A 22,826-nucleotide genomic window follows, 5' to 3' on the forward strand; every position below is an offset into this window, starting at 1 on the left:
TTAGCATTTAAAACCTTTCAAAACCCTACTCACAATATACTGTTCCAGCCTGATTTTTTCATTGAGCCTCAGTTTCTTCATCTGTAAAACAAGATCAATAAGCTCAAATTACATGATGGATGTAAAAGCAAAGTACCATACAAATTTAAGTAGTTATCACTTTTATTATTCTCATTATTGGTGTTGTTACATATTATTATTATTAATTAATATTATTACTCCCTTTCCTGCAATAGATAGTCTAGTGAAACTAGCTTTCTTATTATTCTTCACACCTGACTTTCTATTTCTCATCTCTGTGCCTTTGGATTAGCCCATGCCTAGAATGTTCTCCCTTCTCATCTTGTAGGCTCTGGTTTCCTCCAAGATTCTGCTCAAGCACCACTTTCTGTAGAATATCCTGATTCTACTAGCTATTAATGCCTCTTCATCCAAGACTTCCTTGTATCTGTTTTGTATGTACATTATATATACCTCTACATGTAAGTATTATCTTCCACTTAGACTGTAAGCTCCTTGAAGGAAGGGACAATTTTATTTTTATCTTGTATTCCTGGTGCTTAGTATAGTGCCAGTCACATAGTAGGTGCTTAATAAGTGCTTGTTGATTGAGTGATTGATTAAAATTCCTTCCTTCCATACTCAACTCAAGCACCATCTTTTACATAAAGCCTTTCCTCATCCCCTCCTCCAGAAAATAATGACTCCTCCCAAAACAATCTTGTATTTATTTTTAATATATTATAGATATATTTATACACATACATGTTATCTCCTCTGATGAGATATGATCTCTTTGAGGGTAGGGTCCATTTCACTTTTGTTTTTATATTTCTAGCACCTAGCATAGTACCTCAAAAATGGTAGGAATTTAATAAATGCTTGTTGATTGATGATTGATTGATTGATAAATATAGCCAGTCTCAAGAAAAGGGCTAGGGAGGAGAAAAATCTGTAGAGAGAATTCATAAAAAGTGACTTATGAGGCAACCCAATAAAGAGGAAGAAAAATAGGGGTTTTTTCTGTCTTGAAAGTTTGAGATATGACTGTCATTTACTAATTTTTGACTTTGAGCAAGTCACAATTTTGTCCAGCTTGAGGTTCCCTTTCTTCAAAACATGGTTAAGGGGCAGCTAGATGGTGCAGTGGATAGAGCACCAGCCCTGGAGTTAGGAGTACCTGAGTTCAAATCTGGCCTCAGACACTTAACACTCACTAGCTGTGTGACCCTGGGCAAGTCACTTAACCCCAATTGCCTCACTTAAAAAAACAAAAAACAAAAAAACATGGTTAATAGACTCTCCCCTGACCAACTGAGATTTCTCTTGAACTAGGCTTGAATTAGACAATGGATGTGAAAGCAAAGTGTCCTGTAAATTTAAGAAGTTGTTGTTACTATTTTCCTTATTGTCACAATTCTAATCATTCTTCTTCATCATAGTCATTGAGAGGTAACATGCCATAGTGGGTAGAGAGCCAGTTTTAGAATCAGGAAGACCTGGATTCAAGTCCTGCTCCTGACTTGTGATGATCTGAGGATACTCAGAGGATCATAGGTTTAGAACTAAAGGGGATGAAACAGAAATAGATAAGAAAACAGAATGCTAGAAAGATGATATGATTTGCCCAGGGTCTCTTAGCCACATAGTTAGTATTAAATGGTCCCAATGGGATTTGGTACCCTCTTCGTCCCCCTATTCCTATTATCACCACCATCTTCACCACCTCTGCTGCTGCTGCTCACAAGTTCTGCCCTAGAAAACAATGTCCTTAACTGATATGACTGCTTTGAAGAGAGATGAACAGCAAGGTTACTGTAAGGATCAGCAGCAAGGCTTTTCCCTGGCCAAGCAAGGCATGCCATCCTTCTTCCCCTTCCTTGGATGTGCAATGCCCCCATGGGAATGGTGAGGATGACTAGATTTATCCCACAGTTAAACTCTCTCTCTTTCTCCATCCATTCTCCTGGCAAGTTATTGAGTAACAAGGCCTTGCTTCTTTTCTGCAATAAAAGATTTTACTTTTATAGCTTTGAGACAGTGATGTCAGTTTCCTGAGGCCCTCAGGGATGTGAATTTTGGTATCCGTAATTTGTCATATCTTAAACTGATTACTTTATTAGCTTGCACTTAGAATCCAAATCACCTCTGTTCACCCCCTCTCCTGTGTGCAGACCCATACACAAGGCTGACCAGCCGAGTCATAAGTCAGTGGTCTCCTCTGGGAACTGAAGGCCAGAAAAGTCCACTGCCTATCCTTTGCCTAGGCATTAACAGTGCCTGAAATTCTGCCATTTGAGATGAGTATCTTTGTGTAAATAATTGCCCTCTCTAGCCAGGCTTTATTTAAAATGTAAATACTCCTGAAAAGGATAATGAAAATTGAATCTCTAATACTTTAACATGAATGAGCTGATGAGATCATAGAGAAGAGCTTCAAATTCACACCATATAATAGCTAACATTTATATAGAACTTTAAGGTTTTCAAAGTTCTATACATATGTTCACTCATTGAATCTTCACAATAACCCTGTAAGGTAGGCTGCTGATATTATTATTTTATAGCTGAGAAAACTGAGACAGACAGAGATTAAGTGACTTACTCAGGGTCATACACCTACAAAGTGTCTGGGGCAGGATTTGAACTTGAGTCTTCCTGACTCTATGTCCCATGATCCATCCAGAGTGCCACTTAGCTGCCACTAGGCAGATCCTATTAGGACTGGTTGAAGAAACTGAGGATCTTGAGTCTGAAGAAGACTTCAGTAGGATAGCATAGATAGCTTCAAGTCTTGGAAGGATTTTGTCCCCGGGGAAGAAGAATCCTTCAGCTTAGCCTCAGGGACAGAACAAAGATCACTGAGGGGAAGGTGCAAAGTTTGATGTCAGGGAAAACTCAGTAGCCATGAGAGGTCTCCCAAAGAGGAATGGGCTGTTTCAAGAGGTGGTGCTCCTCAGTGGAGGTCTCCAATCAGAGACTAGATGACCATTTCTCTGGTGCTACAGTTATTATTCTAGAGGCTCAGGTATAGCTTGGACTAGATCACAGAAATCACAGAATCTGACAGCTGGAAGAGATCTCCATTGCCATCTTGTGCAACTGTATATAAAAGGAAGATATACAAATGAAGTCACCCAGCTTCTGCTTGAAGACCAACAAGGAGGGGGAACCCACCTCCTCTTGTGGGAACACGTTCCAATTTTAGACAGCTCAAATTCTAAGAAATTTTTCCTCATCTCAAACCCAAATTGGCTTCTTTTCAGCTCCAACCCACATTCCTGGTTCTTCCCTCCAGGGCCAAACAAAACAAGTCTACACAACAAAAGTCCTTCAGATTCCTGAAGATAGTTATCATGGTTCCTCTGAATCTTCTCTTCTCCAGGTTAAATATGCCACATTCCTTCAAGGCATCCTCTCATGACATGGACTGAAAGCTTTTCCCATTCTAGTTACCCTCCTCTGGATAGTCTCCAAATTATCAACATACTTTTAAAATCATGGGCCCTAGAACTCAGGCCCCATGGATTCTGAGCTTCTAAATGAATTTTTTTCTCCTTTTCATGGAGTCAGGAGAGGTTGAACCCAGGAAGGAGTAGCTGAAAGGGGTATGACTCTAAGAAGACGTAAGATGGAATAGAAAGAGGAAGGAGGAGAGGGGTGCATGGAGATGGGATTCACTTCCCTTAAACCTTGTCCCTATGTGTGCTAAGGAAACATCAAAACAAGCTTAAGGCAAAAGTTTCACCTCACATAGACTGTGAGGTGATGAACCATTATCTGATACAGAGGAAACTTTAATAGTTTTTGTAGGGAGGGATGGCAGGGACTGTAGATGAGGAGGAAGTGTAGAATAAATTCTCCTAAGTATGACTTGCTATTGTCGTATTGGATAATTGGTAACCACTCAACATAAGTGATAAATACAATGAGTAACCAAAGGGTGAATAGGAAGAACAAAATAAAGTTGGAAAGTCTGAGAAAAGAGAGAGACAAACGTCTCATAAAAGCTTTTCTTATTCAGCCCAGTAATTCCTCTACCAGAAGCCTGACATATTCTGAGGTTTCAGGGCTTTAAGAATACACGCCATTTAAGCCATCCCCTACTCCTGATCCAGAATTCCTTTGTCTCAAGCCCAAGCTAACTTAGATATCATTAAGAAGTCTCTAAATATACAGTATTATATCAGTGCTAAACAAATATCAATTTGAGCAGTCATATTAGAAGGGATAAATGGAAATTGGCAATCCAAATTAAAATTAAGGGAGAAAACTTCAATCTACAAATTTTATATAGACCAACTAATATTAAACTAACCCTTTGCAAATATAAATGCTGTTGCTAAGTGTTATCGAGCCTGGAAAGTTCAAGCAATATTAATTCTAAAATTTCAGTGCCAATCAAAATAAGTAAAAAAATCTCTTCCTGAAAATATCTTCCTACACATGTGTGGAAATACATTTGTGGGGGTACAAACTTTCTTCAATGATTTCAGCTCCTAGAAATTTATGTCCTTGAAGAGCTTCTTGCAATGCAAAAAAAAAAATGTTGTGACTTTCATGTCATTCATATATGTGCAAAACCATAGAAGTCTAGGAGTCAGAATCTAAGCCAGGATTTTCCAGAAGCCATGTGGTAAATAGTAAAGTCCTGAGCACCTGTTTGATGCAGAATGTCTGAAAGTCACCCAAAAGAGAGCTGCTGTGATTCATCCATTGTCTAAACCAAATTTGAAAGTGAACTTCGTGAAGCTTTGAGAAGTGGGCAAGGCACTGTCCTTAAATCAAAAAAAGGTTCAAATCTGGTCTCTTTACTAAAATACAATAATAAATACTATACTATAATACTATAATAAATACTATATTATAATACTGTACTAAACTATGGGCGAGCAGTATCAGCGGCATGTATCTTGCTTGTGATGGGTGCCAAGGGAGAACATAAGGCTTAAAATTAGTTCACTGGAGCTGAAAGCCCAGATCAGCCAGAAGTAAAAATGGCAGGCCTTGAGCCACTGTAAGTTGGATGTACTTCAATGGCCTCTAGAACTAACTCAGAGGAGGCCCCCATCCAAGCTGAAACTAATCTGTGATAGGTCTACCGTGTCATTAACACTCACACTTGGGTAAAGCAGCGGGTTTAAGCAACCAGAACAAGGAGGTCCTTGAATATAAAGCAAATCAAGCCCTTAGAAAGCATACAAACTGAATTCTAACACAAAAGTAGAGATTATTGAGTCAAAGTCACTCTTTGCCTCCCCATCATCCCTCCATCCTTACCACCAGCTCATTTCCTCATTCCAGGATTTGATGCTATTCATGACAATCCTTGTGCCAACATGTGCCACCTAGTCCCTACTTATCTCTCGTCTAGAGAGCAGAAGAACTCTGGGGACATGGCTTTGGTTCTGAAGCTGATGAAAGTTCAGTCTTGGTAACCAAAACTACCTAAAGGAAACCAAAATCTCAATTCATCAACAAGCCACAATGCCAGGTGTTGATGATATAAGTACAAAGAGCTTGCATTCTTTTCTTAAATGTTTTTGTAATTTTTAAATTTATTTTAGACTTAAATACAAAGTGAGAAAAGAAAAAAACATTCCCATTTACACAGCAGAATATAGGAAAGGATTCAACATTAAACAATAAATTTCCATTTCAATAAAACTATATAATAAATGCTACACATTGTTTTTAAATCTGCCCCGCTTTTCTTTGCTTCCTTGTTGATTTTCTTTTGTTCTCTGCTGTATACATTTTACTTTATTTTTTCCCCTACCTACCCCACACACACCAAAGAAGGTTGCAATTAAGTATGGATATGTTCACATATACATAGATATCTAGAAACATACACACATGTGTAAGATTTCCACTATGCTTATTTCCACTTATCATCTGTTTCTCTGAAGGTGGATATATTGCACCTTCCTTCAAAAGTCCAAGCCTTTCCATGTTTTTCCAAGTCAACCAGCTCATCATTTCCTATACCACAAAAATATTTCAATGCAATCACATCCTATCTAAGAGATTGTCTATGAAAGTTTTTTCTGCATGCCTTCCATTTTTAGATAGGTTTTGTTTACACAAGAAAATGTTAATTTAAAATAATTTAAATTGTCCACTTTACATTTCAATGATGCTCTCACCTTATATTCTAAGGTCTGATACTGCTGAATCTACTTCCTTTACATCTTTTTTTTTTTCTGGTTTCTTTGAAGTTCCTGACATTTTATTCTTCCAAATGAACTTTATTATTTTTTCTAACTCAGTAAAATATTTTTAGTAACTTAATTGGGATGACATTGAATCAGTAGATTAGTTAGGTAGAATTGTCATTTTAAAAATTATTTTGATGAACAATAAATATTACTTCAATTATTTGCATCTGAGTTTATTCATATAAAAGGTGTTTTATGTTTGTTGATATTCAAAGTTTCTGTATCTGCCTTGTCAGGTATATGCTCAGGTATTTTATATTGTCTAGTTATTTTAAATGGTCTAAAACAATATTGAATACTATTGTTGACATAATGTAGTTTCTCTGTTTTCCTCTTAATTAAATCCATTTTAATTTAGAGATCATGATCACTATCCCTCCTTTTTTTTACACAATAAATTCTACTCCTACCTTTTACTTTATCTTGCCCTTCTATTTTTTACCCTACCCACCCCTGTAAGAGTCCCTCCCTTATCCTCCCCCCATCCCTGTCCCCTTTTAACCCATTCCCAATGAAAACAAGGTTCCGTAACTACCTGTCCTCCCCCTACTAATTTCTGTATCAATTTTTCCTTTTATGCCTCATTTTTATGAGATAATTACTCCTTTTTATCTCTCTGTACAGTTTCAATTTTTTAGAATCACCCCATCATACTAAGCTCAGCCCAAGCCTTTCTTTCAAACTACTCAAATAATAATGACGGTCATGAGTACTGCTAATATTTTCACTTATAAAAAGTAAACACTTTGGGGGCAGCTTGGTGGCGCAGTGGATAGAGCACTGGCCCTGGATTCAGGAGGACCTGAGTTCAAATCAGGTCTCAGACACTTTACATACTTACTAGCTGTGTGACCCTGGGCAAGTCACTTAACCCCAATTGCCTCACCAAAAAAAAAAAAAAAGTAAACACTTTGTCTTTATTGAATTCCTTATAGTTATCTTTCATGTTTACCTTATATTTCCCCTGGATGTTATATGTTGAATTTTTCTTTAAGTTCTGGGGTTTTTTGTCACAAAAACCTGAAAATCTATCAGGTTGTTAAATGCCCATTTTTTTTTCATTCAGGATTATACCTAACTTTGCTGAGTAAGTTACTCTTTATCATTATCCCAGATCTTTTGCTGTACAGAATATAGTATTTCAAGAACTACAGTCTTTCAACATAGTAGCTTCTAGTTCTTGTGTAATCCTTATTGTAGCTCCATGATATTTAATTTTTGTTGTTATTGTTGCTTCCAATACACTCTTCTTACCCTGAGAGCTTTGAAACTTGGCTATGATATACCTGTATGTTTTTCTTCTGAGATCTCTCTCAGGTGATGATTAGTGGGATTTTTTTTCTATCTCTGCTTTGTCTTTTTGTTCTCAAACTTCTAGGCAATTTTCCTTGATAATTTCTTATAATATTGTATCAAGATACTTTTTAATCATAATTTTCAGGTAGTTCAATTATTCTTATATTATTTCTCCTCAATCTGTTTTCCATATCAGTTCCTTTTCTGATGAAATGTTTCACTTACTCTTCTTTTTATTCTTTTGGTTTTGTTTTATGATTTCTTGCCTTAGAATGACATTATCTTCCCCTAGCCAAATTCCAGTTTTCAAGGAATTGTCTTAAGAGGAAATCTGCTTTACTACGTGTTCATTCCTGCTGCTCTGGCATGATGTTCTGTCTTTTTTTGCAGAGGAAGTTTGGAGAGCTGAAAGTTTTCTGACCTACTCTGCCATCTTCCCAGAATCCTCTCTAAAGAGCTTGCATTCTAGTGGGAAATGTCCTTATCTTGTTAAAATTGGTCCAGAATCCTTGGGTTCTCTGAATAGAAAATGGGCCAGAGAAGGTCAGACTTTCTGTTACTACTCTGGACCAGGCCCTCGCTTCTCACTCTCTCACCCCAATCCAGACCTAGTCTTCAAATCAGGGTTTGATATGGGTTTGCAATTTTGATGAAAGTAGGAGAAAAGTCAGTTGCTTTTGTTCATTCCAGCAAATGTTTCTTACTGTCTCTTCAGTACAAGCAAAGTAAGCAAAGGGACCTGACCAATTCAACTACCAAGACTTTTAATTCCATGATGCCAAATTCTGGTCTGTGAAGTGGGTGAATTAGCCAATTGTGCTGTAGTAGAGCAGCTGTTAATTCCAGTACTAAGAACTCTGGCATAGGAATGGTGGACTTCACCCAGGTTGCCATTCCTATGAAATAAATTTGCCTGTAATCTGCCTTTCTCACCTATCTGAAAAGCAGCAAAAAGTTGGAATGTCATACATGCCAAGAAGCACCTGTGAAAATTCTGGTGGAATAGCTACTGATTCTGTGGGTGATTTGGGAGTCAATGTTTTGCTTGAATCTCCTAGATGATTAGATTTCTACTGGCAACTTATCTCTTATGGGAGAGGGAGAGGATAGGAAGTTTCAAGAAGCAAAAAGGATAGATATTGATAGCAAAAGATTCTTTGGCAAGAGCTTTTCCAACTCATTCTTTGGGGAAAAGCAAATTGATTTTCCCATTACTTTTTATAGCTTTCAGATAATTTTGGAATAACTGTTAAGGTAGGAAGGAGTACAGGAGTGACATACTAAGATAAAGATACCCATGTCCCTAGATAGTTTCTCATAAAATCCTTTCTGCTGCAAACAGCTCTACTCCAGTTCCAGTTTGCCATCACTCTATTTGGGTGTTGAAGACCATATCTATAAAAGCATATTATTTCTTTATATGTATTGTGCCAGTAAATGGGATCATAGCCACCAGCTATACTTTCCCCAGGTAAAGGTTGCATAGAGCATAAATTATCATGTGATCTAAAATAATTTCTATAATCCTATAACTATTGGAATCTCACTTCAAACTCATTTCAATGGATCTGTGATCTCTTCAGGGAGAGTATTCCCTCTTCCAGTGTGGAACACAATGAACCTGAGATCCCCTTATTTCATAAGATTCTTGCCCAGGTCTTTCTGCAAATCCTCCAGAGAAGATCCACTCAAGACAGAGGCCTTTTCCAGGGCTCTTTTAATATTTTGTGGATTGACACTCTGGCTGTCCACCTGTCTATCCATCACTTGCACAGAGGTCTCCCTCCTTTTCCAGTCATGTATGATCCTGTCTGAAGGACAAATTCTATAGGTGCTCCCATTCGCCAGGGATATACTGACTCCACTGAGCCCTGGAACACTACTGAAGCTTCTAAATGGTCATTCAAAGAAGAGAGACCTAGCCATCTACCTGGGGGGACGAAGGGGTGGAGATGGAGACAACCCTCTATTCATTAAAATATGCATATGCAACTAATCACTAGTAATTACAGCCTCAGTGATACATAAGTTAGGTTCAGAGTAATTCAAATACCTAAGTACAGTGCGGTGCCTTTTCACATTAAACTTCAGTATTTGCTAATTCCTGTATAACTCTGCTTTTCCTTATTCTTATATAGTGTGGTAAAAAGTTTTAACAGTCGGTTAGATAATGGAGAGACGCCAGTTTGGGGGGTTTTTTAGGACCACCCTTTTGGGGAGGAGACCAACAGCATTGCCTGCTGAGCACTCAACTTCTGACTTCTGGGGTGCGAGCTTAAAAGGCAAGGAGAGAACGGAAGTGAGAGCTTTTTTTTTCCTGCTCCGCTGGTCTCCTGGCTGCGCTGCACAGACAGACGCGGATTGGAGTTTGACTTGGCCCGGCTCTCCGTTAACAGCACGCACTTGACTCGGTCTCTCTCCCCAAAAGTGGCCTTGGGTTTTGGTGAGTTTTATACAGAATATAGACTAAGCCTAGACTTAAGATGATTTGTATTGTATTTCTACTTTCCTATCCTTCTAATCAACATCACCTTGTGACTACCATACAATAAAGGCTCTATCTAGAAAACCAGAAGCTTCTTCCATTTACTAGTCTGGGAGATAAATTAAGGGAAAGGTTAAGTAGGGGAGATTTATGATCTAATATCCAATTTTAATCTCACAATAGCAAATTCTTAATTTTTTCTCATTGTCTTTAATATTACAGTTTCAGGTCAGGTTTGTTGTCAAAAACCTTTAGCTTTCTTTTTGTGCTTTATCAGAGAAAGGGAACCATTCTGCCTCTTCAGTGCTACTAATTAGCTCTGGAGTTCCTATTGGTCCCTTTTCAAAAGAAGAAATTTGGCTTTCTCTCCTTTTCTATAATACTGAGTTTATCTCTGCCCTTATAGCCCAACTAGGACTATTAAGAACCCTTTTATAAGTTCTACACTAGATTCTGGGACCAATCATGCCCCCAGGAATGAGTCCCTAAATCAGTAATTTAACTGATAATACCAAGTCAAACCTGCTACCTGCCAGCCTGACATCTTATTCTAATACTGTTATTCCAATCACTAGATTTTTGCCTTGTTAATACTATGACCAAGTTCACATTTGTACCCTAGTTTGTACACCTTGTTTGGTGTTCTATGATGTCTTAGCCATGGTCACATTCCCATTCCTTAGGCCTATCTGGTTTTGTTGCTCACTAGCTATCTTTTCCAATCAATCAGCAAGCAGCTGTTGAGTGTTTACTATGTACCATGCGTGACATATAAAATTAAATGTGTGGTTGCTTTATTTCTTTCCCAAGTTTGGGGAAAATTAGCTGGGGTTTCTAATATATTTGATACTTATAAATTAGAAGCTTTAGCACCAGTTTGGGGCATTAAGCATTTATTAAAGCATACCAAGTATTAGTAAAAAGAGAATACCTTGCTCAGAAAGTTAAGAAAAGGCCTATCTAGCCTAGAGCTCCAGCCTGGCCTGCTTCTTCCTCCAAGTCCTCTACCACGAGCCTGTCTGAGCACCAAGCTGAGAGTCAAAGCTTCTTCTGAGTCTAGAGGAGAGGCAGTCCTTACACCCTGCTTCAAGCTAATTGGCTAACATTGCCCAAATCCATTGGTTCACTGAACTTGAGGGTGGTCCTGTGTTGAGGTCAGAGTTCACACCTTCTAAGAACACAGCTCTTGAAAGCCAGGCACGTGTGGTTTTAATTGAATTAACTTTAAGTGAGTTAATCAGCCAAGTCAGTCAATCCAATCGATCTTAATCCAATCAATCCCCTCAACTGGGGCCTTTGGGGGTCCAAAACCCATTATTTTCTCACACATGCATGGTGGTAAGTGCTAGGGATAAAAAGCGGGGGAAAAAGAGTCTTTGCCCTCAAGAACCTTATGTTCTAATGAAGGAAACAATATGTACTTAATACAAAATACATATGAGATATATACAGAAGTTACAAGGCAACCTTAGAGTTTAGAAATTCAAGAAACAATTGAGAGCATGGCATCATCATCATGGATGGTGAAATCTCTGAGAATGATGCCTGAGAAGAGAAATGACTGATCCAGTTTTTTATATCATTGCAGAAGGTATTGAGTATGTTGGGTGATATTAAAGGAGATAGGATTGAGTGTTCAAAGTCAGAGTTTGTTTTTTTCAAGAGAGCCTTTCCTTTTTCTGCCTTTGAATAGGTTAAGACATATTCATATAGAACAAAACAAATTTTCAATAAAGTTAGATAATATTTTCCTATTGGCCAGTTTACTCATGGTAAGGGAAATCAAGAAAGGATGAAAAAAACATTATACCTAAGTATATGAGAGAAAAGGATAAGTCAGGAAAAATGGAAAAGAAAATTGGAAGTAGGGGTAGATATGGTACTGTGTAGGTTAAGTAAAGCCACAGAGGAAGCCAGTGTAAGGGTTGAAATTTGAAATCTAAGGAGAGCTCTAGAAATTGGAGAATCAAACAAACTAGAACAAAATATTTATTGCCTGACAGGGCAGGATGAAAATTTGTTTGTCCTTTTGCATTCATTGCTGTTGTTCACTGTTAATTATTGTACCTAATATTTCATTGTAAAATTAATTCATGCTAGGTAGCACAGTGGATAGAGCACCGGCCCTGGAGTCAGGAGTACCTGAGTTCAAATCTAGCCTGAGACACTTAACACTTATTAGCTATGTGACCCTGGGCAAGTCACTTAACCCCAATTGCCTCACTAAAAAAAAAATTTTAAGTAAATAAATGTTTTAAAGTTTATTAAAAAAAAATCCCCAAAACAACTTGCAGAAATGTAGGTAGTGAAAACCTTATTATCTTCATTCACAGGGTTATGGGGGTTAAGTGAATTGCCCAGAGTCACACAACCAGAAAGTGTCAGAGTAGGTTTCATTACTCCAATTTCATTTTTTTTCATTTCATCATGCTATTTCTCCAAAAGTTAAAAACATACTGTTCATTTTTCATTTATCCTACCATGTAGTGGACAGAACACTGGATTTGCAAGTTCAAATTATGGCTATTTTCCATGCTACCTTTATGACCAAGACCAAGTTACTTTCCACTCTCTGTGCCTCTATTTTCTCATCTGCAAAATGAGCAAGTACAGAGTTAAAAGGAACCACAAAGACCATCTATTCCAATTCATGTCTGTCAAATGATCATCCACCTGAATAGCCCCCAATGAGGTTGGGTTCTCAAAACTTGCCAGAGTTCATCTAATGTGGGATAATTCTAGAAACTAGAGAGTTTTTCCTTGCATCAAGACTAAATTTTACCTTTTACAACAGCCATCCATTACTCCTAGTTCTGCCCTCTGGGGCCAAACGGAATGTATCTAATGACAATTCTCATGGCCCCTTAAAGAATTCTCCAGGCTAAACCATCCAGTTCATTCAACTGACCCTCATATACATAATGTTAAGGACCTTTACCATCTTGGTTATCCTCCTCTAGTCACTCTCCAGCTATTAAATTTCCTTAAAATTCTCCACTTTTCTAATTGGGAAGTTCATCTTTGAGTCAAAGTATAAAACTTTACATTTGTCTCTTCTAAATTTCATCTCATTAGATTTAGCTCAACATTCTAGCTTCTGTTTTGAATCCCAAATGTTATCTAATATGTTAGCTATCTCCCCTAGATAGAAAATTAAAGATATCAAGGGAACATTTCATGCAAAAATGGGCATGATAAAAGATTAAAATCGTAGAGCCTTAACAGAAGCAGAAGACATTAAGAAGATGCAAGAATATACAGAAGAACTATACAAGAAAGACCTTAACATTACTAATAACCAAAGTGGTGTGGTTAACTGATCTAGAGCCAAACATCCTGGAGAATGCAGTCAAGTGGATCTTGGGAAGCATTGCTAACAATAAGGATAGGAGAGGTGATAGAATTTTAGCTGAGCTGCTAAAAATCCTAAAGGATGACACTGTTAAAGTGTTGCACTCCATATGTCAGCAAATTTGAAAAACTCAACAGTGGCCACTGGATTGAAAAAGATCAGTTTACATCCCAATCCTAAAGAAGGGAAATGTCAAATAATGTTCAAATTAATGAACAACTACATTCCCTTCACACACCAGCTAGGTAACACTTAAAATTCTTTAAGCTAGGCTTCTGCAATATGTGAACCAAGAATTACCAGAAAAGCTGACTGGGGTTTTGTTTGTTTGGGGGTTTTTGGAGGGTTTTTTGCAGGGCAATGAGGGTTAAGTGACTTGCCCAGGGTCACACAGCTAGTAAGTGTCATGTGTCTGATGTCAGATTTGAACTCAGGTCCTCCTGAATCCACGGCTGGTTCTCTATCTACTGTGCCACCTAGCTGCCCCCAAAGCTGACTGTTTTTGAAGAGGCAGAAGAACTGGAGACCAAACTGCCAACATTCCCTGGATTATACAGAAAGGGAGGTTCCATAAAAACATCTACTTCTATTTTATTGACTACACATTAGTGTAGCCTTTGACTGTGTGGACCACAACAACGTTTGGTAAGTCTTCAAAGAAATGGGAGTACCAGATCATCTTACTTGTCTCCTGAGGAACCTATATGCAGGCCAAAAAGCAACAGTTAGAATCAAACATGAAACAACTTAGTACTTTAAGACTGGAAAAGGAATATGACAAGGTTGTATACTGACACCTCATTTATTTAACTTATATGCATAGTAGATCATTCAAAATGCAAGGCTGGATGAATCGAATTAAGCTTGCCAGGAGAAATATTAACAATCACAGATATGCACATAATTCTACTCTGATGGCAGAAAGTGAAAAAGAATTAAGAAGCCTCTTGATGAAGGTAAGAGAAAATAATATAGGGGGCAGCTAGGTGGTGCAGTGGATAAAACACCAGCCCTGAATTCAGGAGAACTAGAGTTCAAATCCAGCCTCAGACACTTGACACTTACTAGCTGTGTGACCCTGGGCAAGTCACTTAACCCTCATTGCCCTGCAGAGAGAGAGAGGGAGAAAGAGAGAGAGAGAGAGAGAGAGAGAGAGAGAGAGAGAGAGAGAGAGAGAGAGAGAGGAGTGTAAATCCTAGCTTGAAGCTTAACATTAAAAAAAGACTAAGATCATGGCAACTGGTCCCATCACTTCCTGGCAAACACAGGGAGAAGAAATTGAAGCAATGTCGGATTTTATATTGTTTAGTTCAAAGATAACTGCTAACAGCAACTACAATTATAAATTAAAAGATGCTTGTTCCTTGGAAGGAAAGCTATGGCAAATCTGAATAGGATACTAAATAGAGGAGACATCACCTTGCTGACAAAGGTCCATATAGTCAAAGCTATGATTTTTCCAGTAGAAATGTATGGCTGTGAGAGTTGGACTATAAGGAAAGTTGAGCACCACAAAATCAGTGCTTTTGAATTGCTACGCTGAAGAAGACATTGGAGAGTCTCTTGGACAACAAGGAGATCAAACCAGTCAACACTTAAAGAAATTAAGTCAGACTATTCATTGGAAAGTCAAATACTGAAGCTGAAACTTAACTATTTTGGCCACATAATGAGAAGACAGGACTCACTGGAAGACTCTGGTGTTGAGAAAGATTGAAGGCAAAAGGAAAAGGGACAGTGGAAGATGAAATGGATAGATAGTATCATAAAAGCAACAAGAATGAGCTTGTACAGACTTTAGGAGATCACAGGCCTAGTGTACTATGGTCCATAGGGTGACAAAGAGTGAGACATGACTGAACAACTGAACAACAACAATTCTCTCTTTGATACCTAACATCTGCAATTCTGATAAGCATGTCATCTACAATTTTATCCAAGACATTGATAAAACTGTTAAGGGAAAAGTAAGTATAGATCTATAATATCTGGAAATCTCCTTCGAATTAGACATCAAACCACTAATGACAACACTTAGGTTCTGGCCATTTGACCAGTTTTGAATCCACCTACCTATATTGTCATCTAACTGTCAACCCTCTCGTCCACAAAGATGGCATGAAATATTTTGTCCAATGCTTTACTTAAATCTAAGTGAACTAAATCTAGAGCCTTTTCCTGGTATAGCATTTAGTAACCCTATCAAAAAAAAAGAAAATTAGGTCAATTGTTATGGCAAGAATTGTCATGACCTATTCTTGCTGAAGTCAACTATTTTCTTTCCTAGACCCTCACTGATGATCGCCTCAGTAGCATATTAGAGAACTTTTCCAGAAGCCCAAATTAGGATCATTGGCCAATAGCACACATTCTCTTCTCTCCTTCTTCTTGAAAATTTGGGTTCCATTTGCTCTTCTCCAGTCATGTAGCTTCTTCCATTCTCCATAATCCTTCAAAGGTCATTGATAACAGCTCAGCAATCACATCCACAACTCTTTTCAATGCTTTTGGATATAATTCACCTGGGCCAAGAGTCTTGATGACATCAAGGCAATGTCATCCAGAGAAAAGAATGCCGGATTCTGAATCAGAGGACCTTGCCTAGAATCCTGGCTCTGCTAATTTCAATATATGTGACTTTAAACATGTCATCCCTGGAATTCAGTTTCCTTATCTATGAAATGAAAGAGTTGAATTAGATGACCTGTAAGGATGCTTTCAAATCTAAATCTGTAGTCCTAGGCACCATTTATCTCATGTTCCAATTCCCAATTAACACTTTTTGTTCTGTTCTTGCCAATCTAAAGATTATTCTCCTTAGTGGAGTCTTTTGACCTCTGCTCTCCCAATAGGTAGAATACATTTCATACTATGCCCAGCTTTCTTATTATTGCAAATTCTAAAATGGAATGATCACTCTCCTACAAATTCCCCATTATTTTCACTTGAACAGCTAGTTCTTCCTTATTGGTGACAATCAGACCCACATTTGGTTATTCTCTTCATTGTCCCATCTAAATAACATGATCATGAAGCCAAATCAAGAAATTATTCAAGTCTTGCTTTTGACAGAGGGGTAGCTGCAGAAGCAATCTGGGTAACTAAAGCTCCCTTTACTGAGCTATCATGCCTCTGTACCAGCCTTATGATGTAATTCCCAAACTCGTTATCTGTTTCCTCCTGTCCAAGTGGTCTGCATTACACTCTAATGATGACAATATCACTTTTGGTTTTACTTCAGTTCACCTTTCTCATTCCTTCATAATGATATACCTTCTAAATATACCACACTGCCCCATTTTTACCTATCACATTTCTTTTGACTGTGGCTCCTGTAAAATCATATTTCAGATAATCAATGGAGTTTTAATCTTTCCAATTCAGAAGTTCCATCCCATGATGTGGTTCACAATCCATCCATGTTTACCCAACCAACTATAGGTTCTTGAAGGTTAACCAAACAATCAATAATTATTTATTAAGCACCTACCAAGCACTATTGTTGTTCAATCATGTTCAGATCTTTGTAACCCCATTTGGAGTTTTCTTGGCAAAGATACTGGAGTGATTTGCCATTTCCTTCTCCAGCTCATTTTACAGAAGAGAAAACTGAGGCAAGCAGCATTGCCCAGGGTCACAGTCTAAGACCAGATTTGTACTCAGGAAGATGAGTCTTCATGACTCCAGGACCACTACTTTATCCACTGTGCCACCTAGCTGGCTACAGTTCTTCAGATCCTACAAAGGCAGAAAGCCTCACATGCAGTTCTGTGATGGGCTATCATCTTAGAACCAGCCTACCTAAATCTGCAGAGATTCACCACCAGAAGACTTCCCACAATGTGACTATTTCTTTCCAACCACAGCAATATATGAATACTATTTACAGAATCATTGGGATATCCTGATCAGTTTCTATGGAAGTAAGTCATGAGCCTCTAAAACTACAAATACATAGTTATCATTAACCAACCATCTTAGAAATAAAGTTAAATATCCAACAATGTCTTTTCCAGACAGTGGGCACCTCCTTGAGCCTTGATCCTTGGAGTTACTGTCCTTGTTTATCCATGCTGTTTTTGCTCAGAGGCCTATATTGAGTTCTCAAGATAAGTGAGATCTGTTTCCTAAAATGGAAAGTATGGAAATAATATGACATAGTGGAAAGAACATTCACTGGTCCTGGAGTCAGAGGAACTGAGTTGAAATTCTGTCTTGAAGCTTATTGTCTATATGACCATTAGGCTTCTCAGCTCCTCTGGCACTCAGTTTTCTCAACTGTAAACTAATGGGGCTGGGGCTAGATGGACCCTTCCAGCTCTATCAACAATCCCAGACTGCAATCTCCTGGTAAGGGAGGAATGTTTTGGGTTTTTTTATTCCCAAGGCCTACCACAATTCCTGATAAATGCTGACTGAATTGAATTGAATTGAATTGAAACCCACAGTTTGACCATCTAGCATAGTTTTTTTGATTTTGGTTTGCTTTTTGTCAAATGGTACTCTGAAACATAGAAGAAGGCAATTAGATGGTACAGTGGATAGAGGGTTGGGCCTGGAGTCAGGAAAATCTGAGTACAAATCCAGCCTTGGACACTCATTAGCTATGTAACCTTGGGCAAATTATAAACTCTGTCTTCTTCAGTTTCTTCCATTGTAAAATGGGGATAATAGTAGTATCTACCTCTCAGGGTTATTGTAAGGATCAGATGAAATATTTTTAAAGTGCTTAGCACAGTACCTGGCACATAGTAGGTATTATATAAATGCTAGCTACTATTGTAATTATTCTTCCTATTATTATTAAAATGTGGTTTCCAGGGGCAGGTAGGCAGCACAGTGGGTAAAGCGCCAGCCCTGGTTTCAGGTGATCCTGAGTTCAAATCCAGCCTCAGACACTTGACACTTACTAGATGTGTAACCCTGGGCCAGTCACTTAACCCTTATTGTGCTGCCCCATCCCCCTTAAAAATGTGGTTTCTAATACTTTAAGAGGAAGCCATCATGTTCCATTTTTTCCCTATCTTTATATTTTCTAATTGGATTCTCTGACTCCCTTCAAAAGATCCTACTGCAAACCCTCAGTAGAAAGCAATGGAAATTATTTCCCTATAACAAGACAAATTTCTCCCCCATAAATGCAACCTCTTATGAAATGTTTGAGCCTGGAACTATTTATGGTCATTCAGCTTCCCTCTCTAATACGATTGAACCCTGCTTACAGGATCCAAAATAAAGTCAAAAAGCAAATTAAACATTGCCTAGCACAATGATGCTAATCATTCTCCCCCCATCCTTTTTTTCATGCATCTTGTTTTCTAGTAGAAAACGAAATGTGGCTATGTCTATCTAAAGAATATCTCTCAAGAACTGTAATTTCAAGGGATTTTCCCTCTGCCCTAAAGCAAACAAGGTACCCAGACAATGGTACACTGATCTCTCTTTTCCCCCTCCAGGCACCCTACTACTTTTCCCACCAAGCCACACATCAGGGGAAATAAATATATACAGCTAGGTTAGGAATAGTACAAATAATGAACCACCTCAAGTGGTCTAATGTACTCCCTAAAGGGGTCACATGTATTTGAATTCTGTATACATGGTTCCCAACTTCTCCTCGAAAAACAAAGGAATGTATTTCCTCATTTCTTCCCTCCCCCCCCACCCCCAGATGAAAACTGATCATTATAACTACAACATTAACTTTTTTTTTAGTGTTCTTTTCATACTGTAAATGATGTGATCATAGAATCATAGCTGGAAAAGAACTTAGAATCACAGAGTCTAACTCTACATTTTACAGATGGGGAAATAAGCCTAAACTGGTTAAGTGACTTACCTAGTAATACAGATTGTAACTGTCTGAGGTAAGACTCAAACTCGGGTCTTCCTGAATTCTAGTACATCACTATGCCCACTGTACCATGCTGTCTATAGTTCTAAGTTCTCTGATTTCCTCAAACTAATCATTTTTTACAGTCCAATAATATTGTTCCATTCATATAACACAATTTATTCAAGTCTTCTCCAATAGATGGAGTCTCACTTTGCTTTCTTGGAGCTGTTCTTCCATCTTCTTCCTCTTCTAGTTCTATAAAGAATAAAACTCCAGTCCATCCTTCTTATTAAGTGCCACAAGTCCCAGAGTCCTTAGGGAGTGAGAATGAGGTGGTTGCATTCCTCCAATCCCAAGACTATTAAGGTTGCTATTTGAACCTCTTTATTTCTCATTCTTTGTGAGAAAAGAAAGTGAGAAAACCACAGACATGATTTACATATTCCAGCTGTTGGGCCTCAGAGTAGTTTGTGTTCCCTTGGACTCCTGAAGTCACTGAGAAATAAACAGCAGCTGCCCACACTAAGGGAGATAGAAATGCCTGCATGTGATCGATGTGGCCATAACTTTGCTCACTGTTGAAGGCTTGGCTTTTGATTTCTTTTGAGATTGATTTCCTCCCCACCTCCATGCCCACCTTGCTAGCCAGAGGGCATTAACAAAAAATAGAGAGGAAGAGACTCATCCCATCTTCCACAACTGCAATAAGTAGAAGCAAGAGAGAGGGAAAGAAGAGAAATAAAGGGTTTGAAAGGAAGGTTCATGACAGCATTATGGAATTAATTACATGAATACGGTTTGTTTCAAGGAGGGATTTTTTTCCTCTTTGTCGTCTCACATATACAATCAGCTGACAAATTATGATAATTCTATCTTTACATCTCTTAAATCCTCCTCCTTCTCTCCATTCACGCAGCCACCAGCTAAGTTCAAGACCTCATCACCTCTTAGATTGTTGCAATAGCCTCCTAAATGACCTCCCTGCCTCAAGTCTCTCTCCATTCCATCCTACACATTGATGCCAAAGCGATTTTCATTAGCCTGCTGATGTGACTCTGTCACTCTCCTACTCAACCAATTCTAGTGGTTCCCTATTGCTTCTAGGATAAAATACAAAGTCCTGTTTAGCTTTAGCCTTTCACAATCTGGCCACAGTCTATCTTTACAGACTCACTGGACATTACTCCCCTTCTGTGCTCTGTGATCCAACCAAACTAGCCTCTTCTCTTTTTCTCACTCATATGAAAAATAGCACAATTTTTACCCTTGAGGGATTGACAATTTCCATGCCTTTGAACTGTCCACTTGCCATGCCTGGACTGCATTCCCTCCTTACCTCTACTTCATAAAGTCCCTCCTTTAAGAAGCCTCTCAATCACTGGCTTTTGCATGAAGGCTTTACTGAGCTACCCAATTGCTAGTGTCCTCCCAAACAAACTCATATTTAAATACTATGTATGTATTTGTATTTATTAACTTCGTATTTATGGCATATATAGTTTTCTTTTTTGTCACCTACATTAGAATGTAAGCTCATTATGAAGAGAGATTTTCATTGACTGCATTTGTTTCACCTGAATCCAGAACAGTGCCTGGCACATAGTAGGCATTTAATAAATACTTTTTGATTGCCTTATTTTGTACCATAGTTTAATTTTTAATTATATTTGCAAGGAATTACTTTTACCATCTTTCCCTTAAGTATTTATTAGGATATAAAAGCATAAATAAATATTATTACAAGAATCTCTGATCATCCTAGAAATAATATACTTTGTAACATCTAATGAAAGAGATCCATAAAATAACTAAAAATACATCATTTGCTCAACTGATTTCTTCTCTGCTTTCTATAACCACTCTCACATCTCCCCAATCCTGAAAAAACTCACTAGACCCTAACATTTATGAAAAATATACTTTATTTTTCTTTCCTTTCCCAGCCAAACTCTAAGAAAAGGCTTTTACACTCATTACTTTTACTTTCTCTTCTCTCTCTACAAAATGTTCTACCATCTGACTTCTATCATCTTAACTCAAATGAAACTGCCCTTTCCAAAGTCACCACTGAAGTCTTAATAGCCAAATCAGTGACAGCTCCCCACCCCCCAGTCCTCATCCTTCTTGACTTCTCTGCTGCACTTGACACTGCTGACCACCCTCTCCTTCCAGATATTTTCTCTCTGGGTTTTGATGACTAATACTAATAATATCTAGCATCTATATAACAGTGTATATAGCATATATATTATATAGTACTATGTTATCTAGCATTACATATTACACAGAATTATATGCCATAATATATAGTCTTTTATTATAAAGCTTACAAAGTGTTATCTTCACAACTCAGGGAGGTAAGAGCTGTGATTATTCTTATTTTACAGATGGAGAAAATGAGGCAGGCAGAGGTACAGAGCCAGTCAGTGTTTGAGGTTGTATTTGACCACAGGTCTTCCTAACTCCAGGCTCAGCATTCAACTGACTACACCAATCAGCTGTCTACTCTTTCTTCTCCTACCCTTCTGACTGATCTTCATCATCCATAGAATGCCTCCTAATGAAAGGTGTCCCCCAAACATCTGTCCTGGGTCATCTTCTCTTTTCTCTATACATTCTCTCTCATGGAATAGGGAAATGCTCCCTATAGAAGGTGAGATTTTATATTTATAGCAGCTCTTTTTGTAGTGGCTAAGAATTGGAAATCAAAGGAATGCCTGTCAACTGCAGAATGGCTAAATAAACTGTGGTATATAATGGTGATGGAATATTATTGTGCTACAAGAAATGGCAAGCAGGATGACTTTAGAAAGACCTAGAAAGACATGTATGAAATGATGTATAGTGAAGTGAGCAGAACCAAGAGAACATTGTACACAGAGACAGCAATATTGTTTGATGAGGAACTGTGAATGACTTGACTATTCTCAACAATACAGTGATCCAAGACAATCCGAAAGGACTATTGATGCAACATACTATACAACTCCAAATAAAGAACTGATATTGATGGAACATAGACTGAAGCATGCTATTTTTCACTTTCTTTCATTTTTTTTCTTTTAATCAAGTTTTCTTGTACAAAATGACAAATGTGCTTATGTTTTACATAATCATACATGTATAACCTGTATCTAATTGTTTGCTGCCTCAGGGAGGGGAGAGGGGAGGGAGGGAAAGAGGGATAAAAATTGGAACCCAAAACTATAAATAAAAATGTTTATTATTTTTTTTAAAAGATGAGATTTTAGCTGAGACTTGAAGGAAACCAGAGAAGCCTCAAACTCAGTATGTACTAAATAGAACTTGTGATCTTTCCCCCAAAACTTGTCCCTTTTCTGAACATCCCTAACTCTTTTGAAAGCACACCTTTCCAGTCATTGTAATCAACCATACTGATTTTGTATAGCACAGATATGATTGTTACTACTTTGCTCAATAAATTCCATTGACGTTGTATACAATATCAGCAATATTGTCTTAAGAACAACTTTGAGCAAATAAGCAATTTTGACTACTATAAATACCCAAATTAACTACAAAGGATATATGAAGGAAGATGCGATCTATATCTAGAGAAAGAACTCATAAATAGAAGTAGGAATAGAATGATTATATATATATATATATATATAT

The 22,826-nt window shown here is 37.9% G+C and overlaps 1 protein-coding gene and 1 long non-coding RNA gene across 2 annotated transcripts in view; both read right to left on the reverse strand.

Annotated features, from left to right (window-relative positions):
* Window positions 1-22,826, reverse strand: part of SRD5A2 (steroid 5 alpha-reductase 2) — a 73,455-nt gene that overhangs the window by 31,702 nt on the left and 18,927 nt on the right. The gene's annotated exons all lie outside the window — the stretch shown is intronic.
* LOC122743100 overlaps window positions 1-22,826 on the reverse strand; it is a 43,598-nt gene that overhangs the window by 6,808 nt on the left and 13,964 nt on the right. The window contains exon 2 of the long non-coding RNA XR_006354971.1: window positions 34-81. This is a non-coding gene — a long non-coding RNA (uncharacterized LOC122743100). The remainder of the gene's footprint in view (window positions 1-33; window positions 82-22,826) is intronic.

The sequence above is a fragment of the Dromiciops gliroides genome, chromosome 2, assembly GCF_019393635.1.
Source record: "Dromiciops gliroides isolate mDroGli1 chromosome 2, mDroGli1.pri, whole genome shotgun sequence".
Taxonomy (NCBI): Eukaryota; Metazoa; Chordata; class Mammalia; order Microbiotheria; family Microbiotheriidae; genus Dromiciops; species Dromiciops gliroides.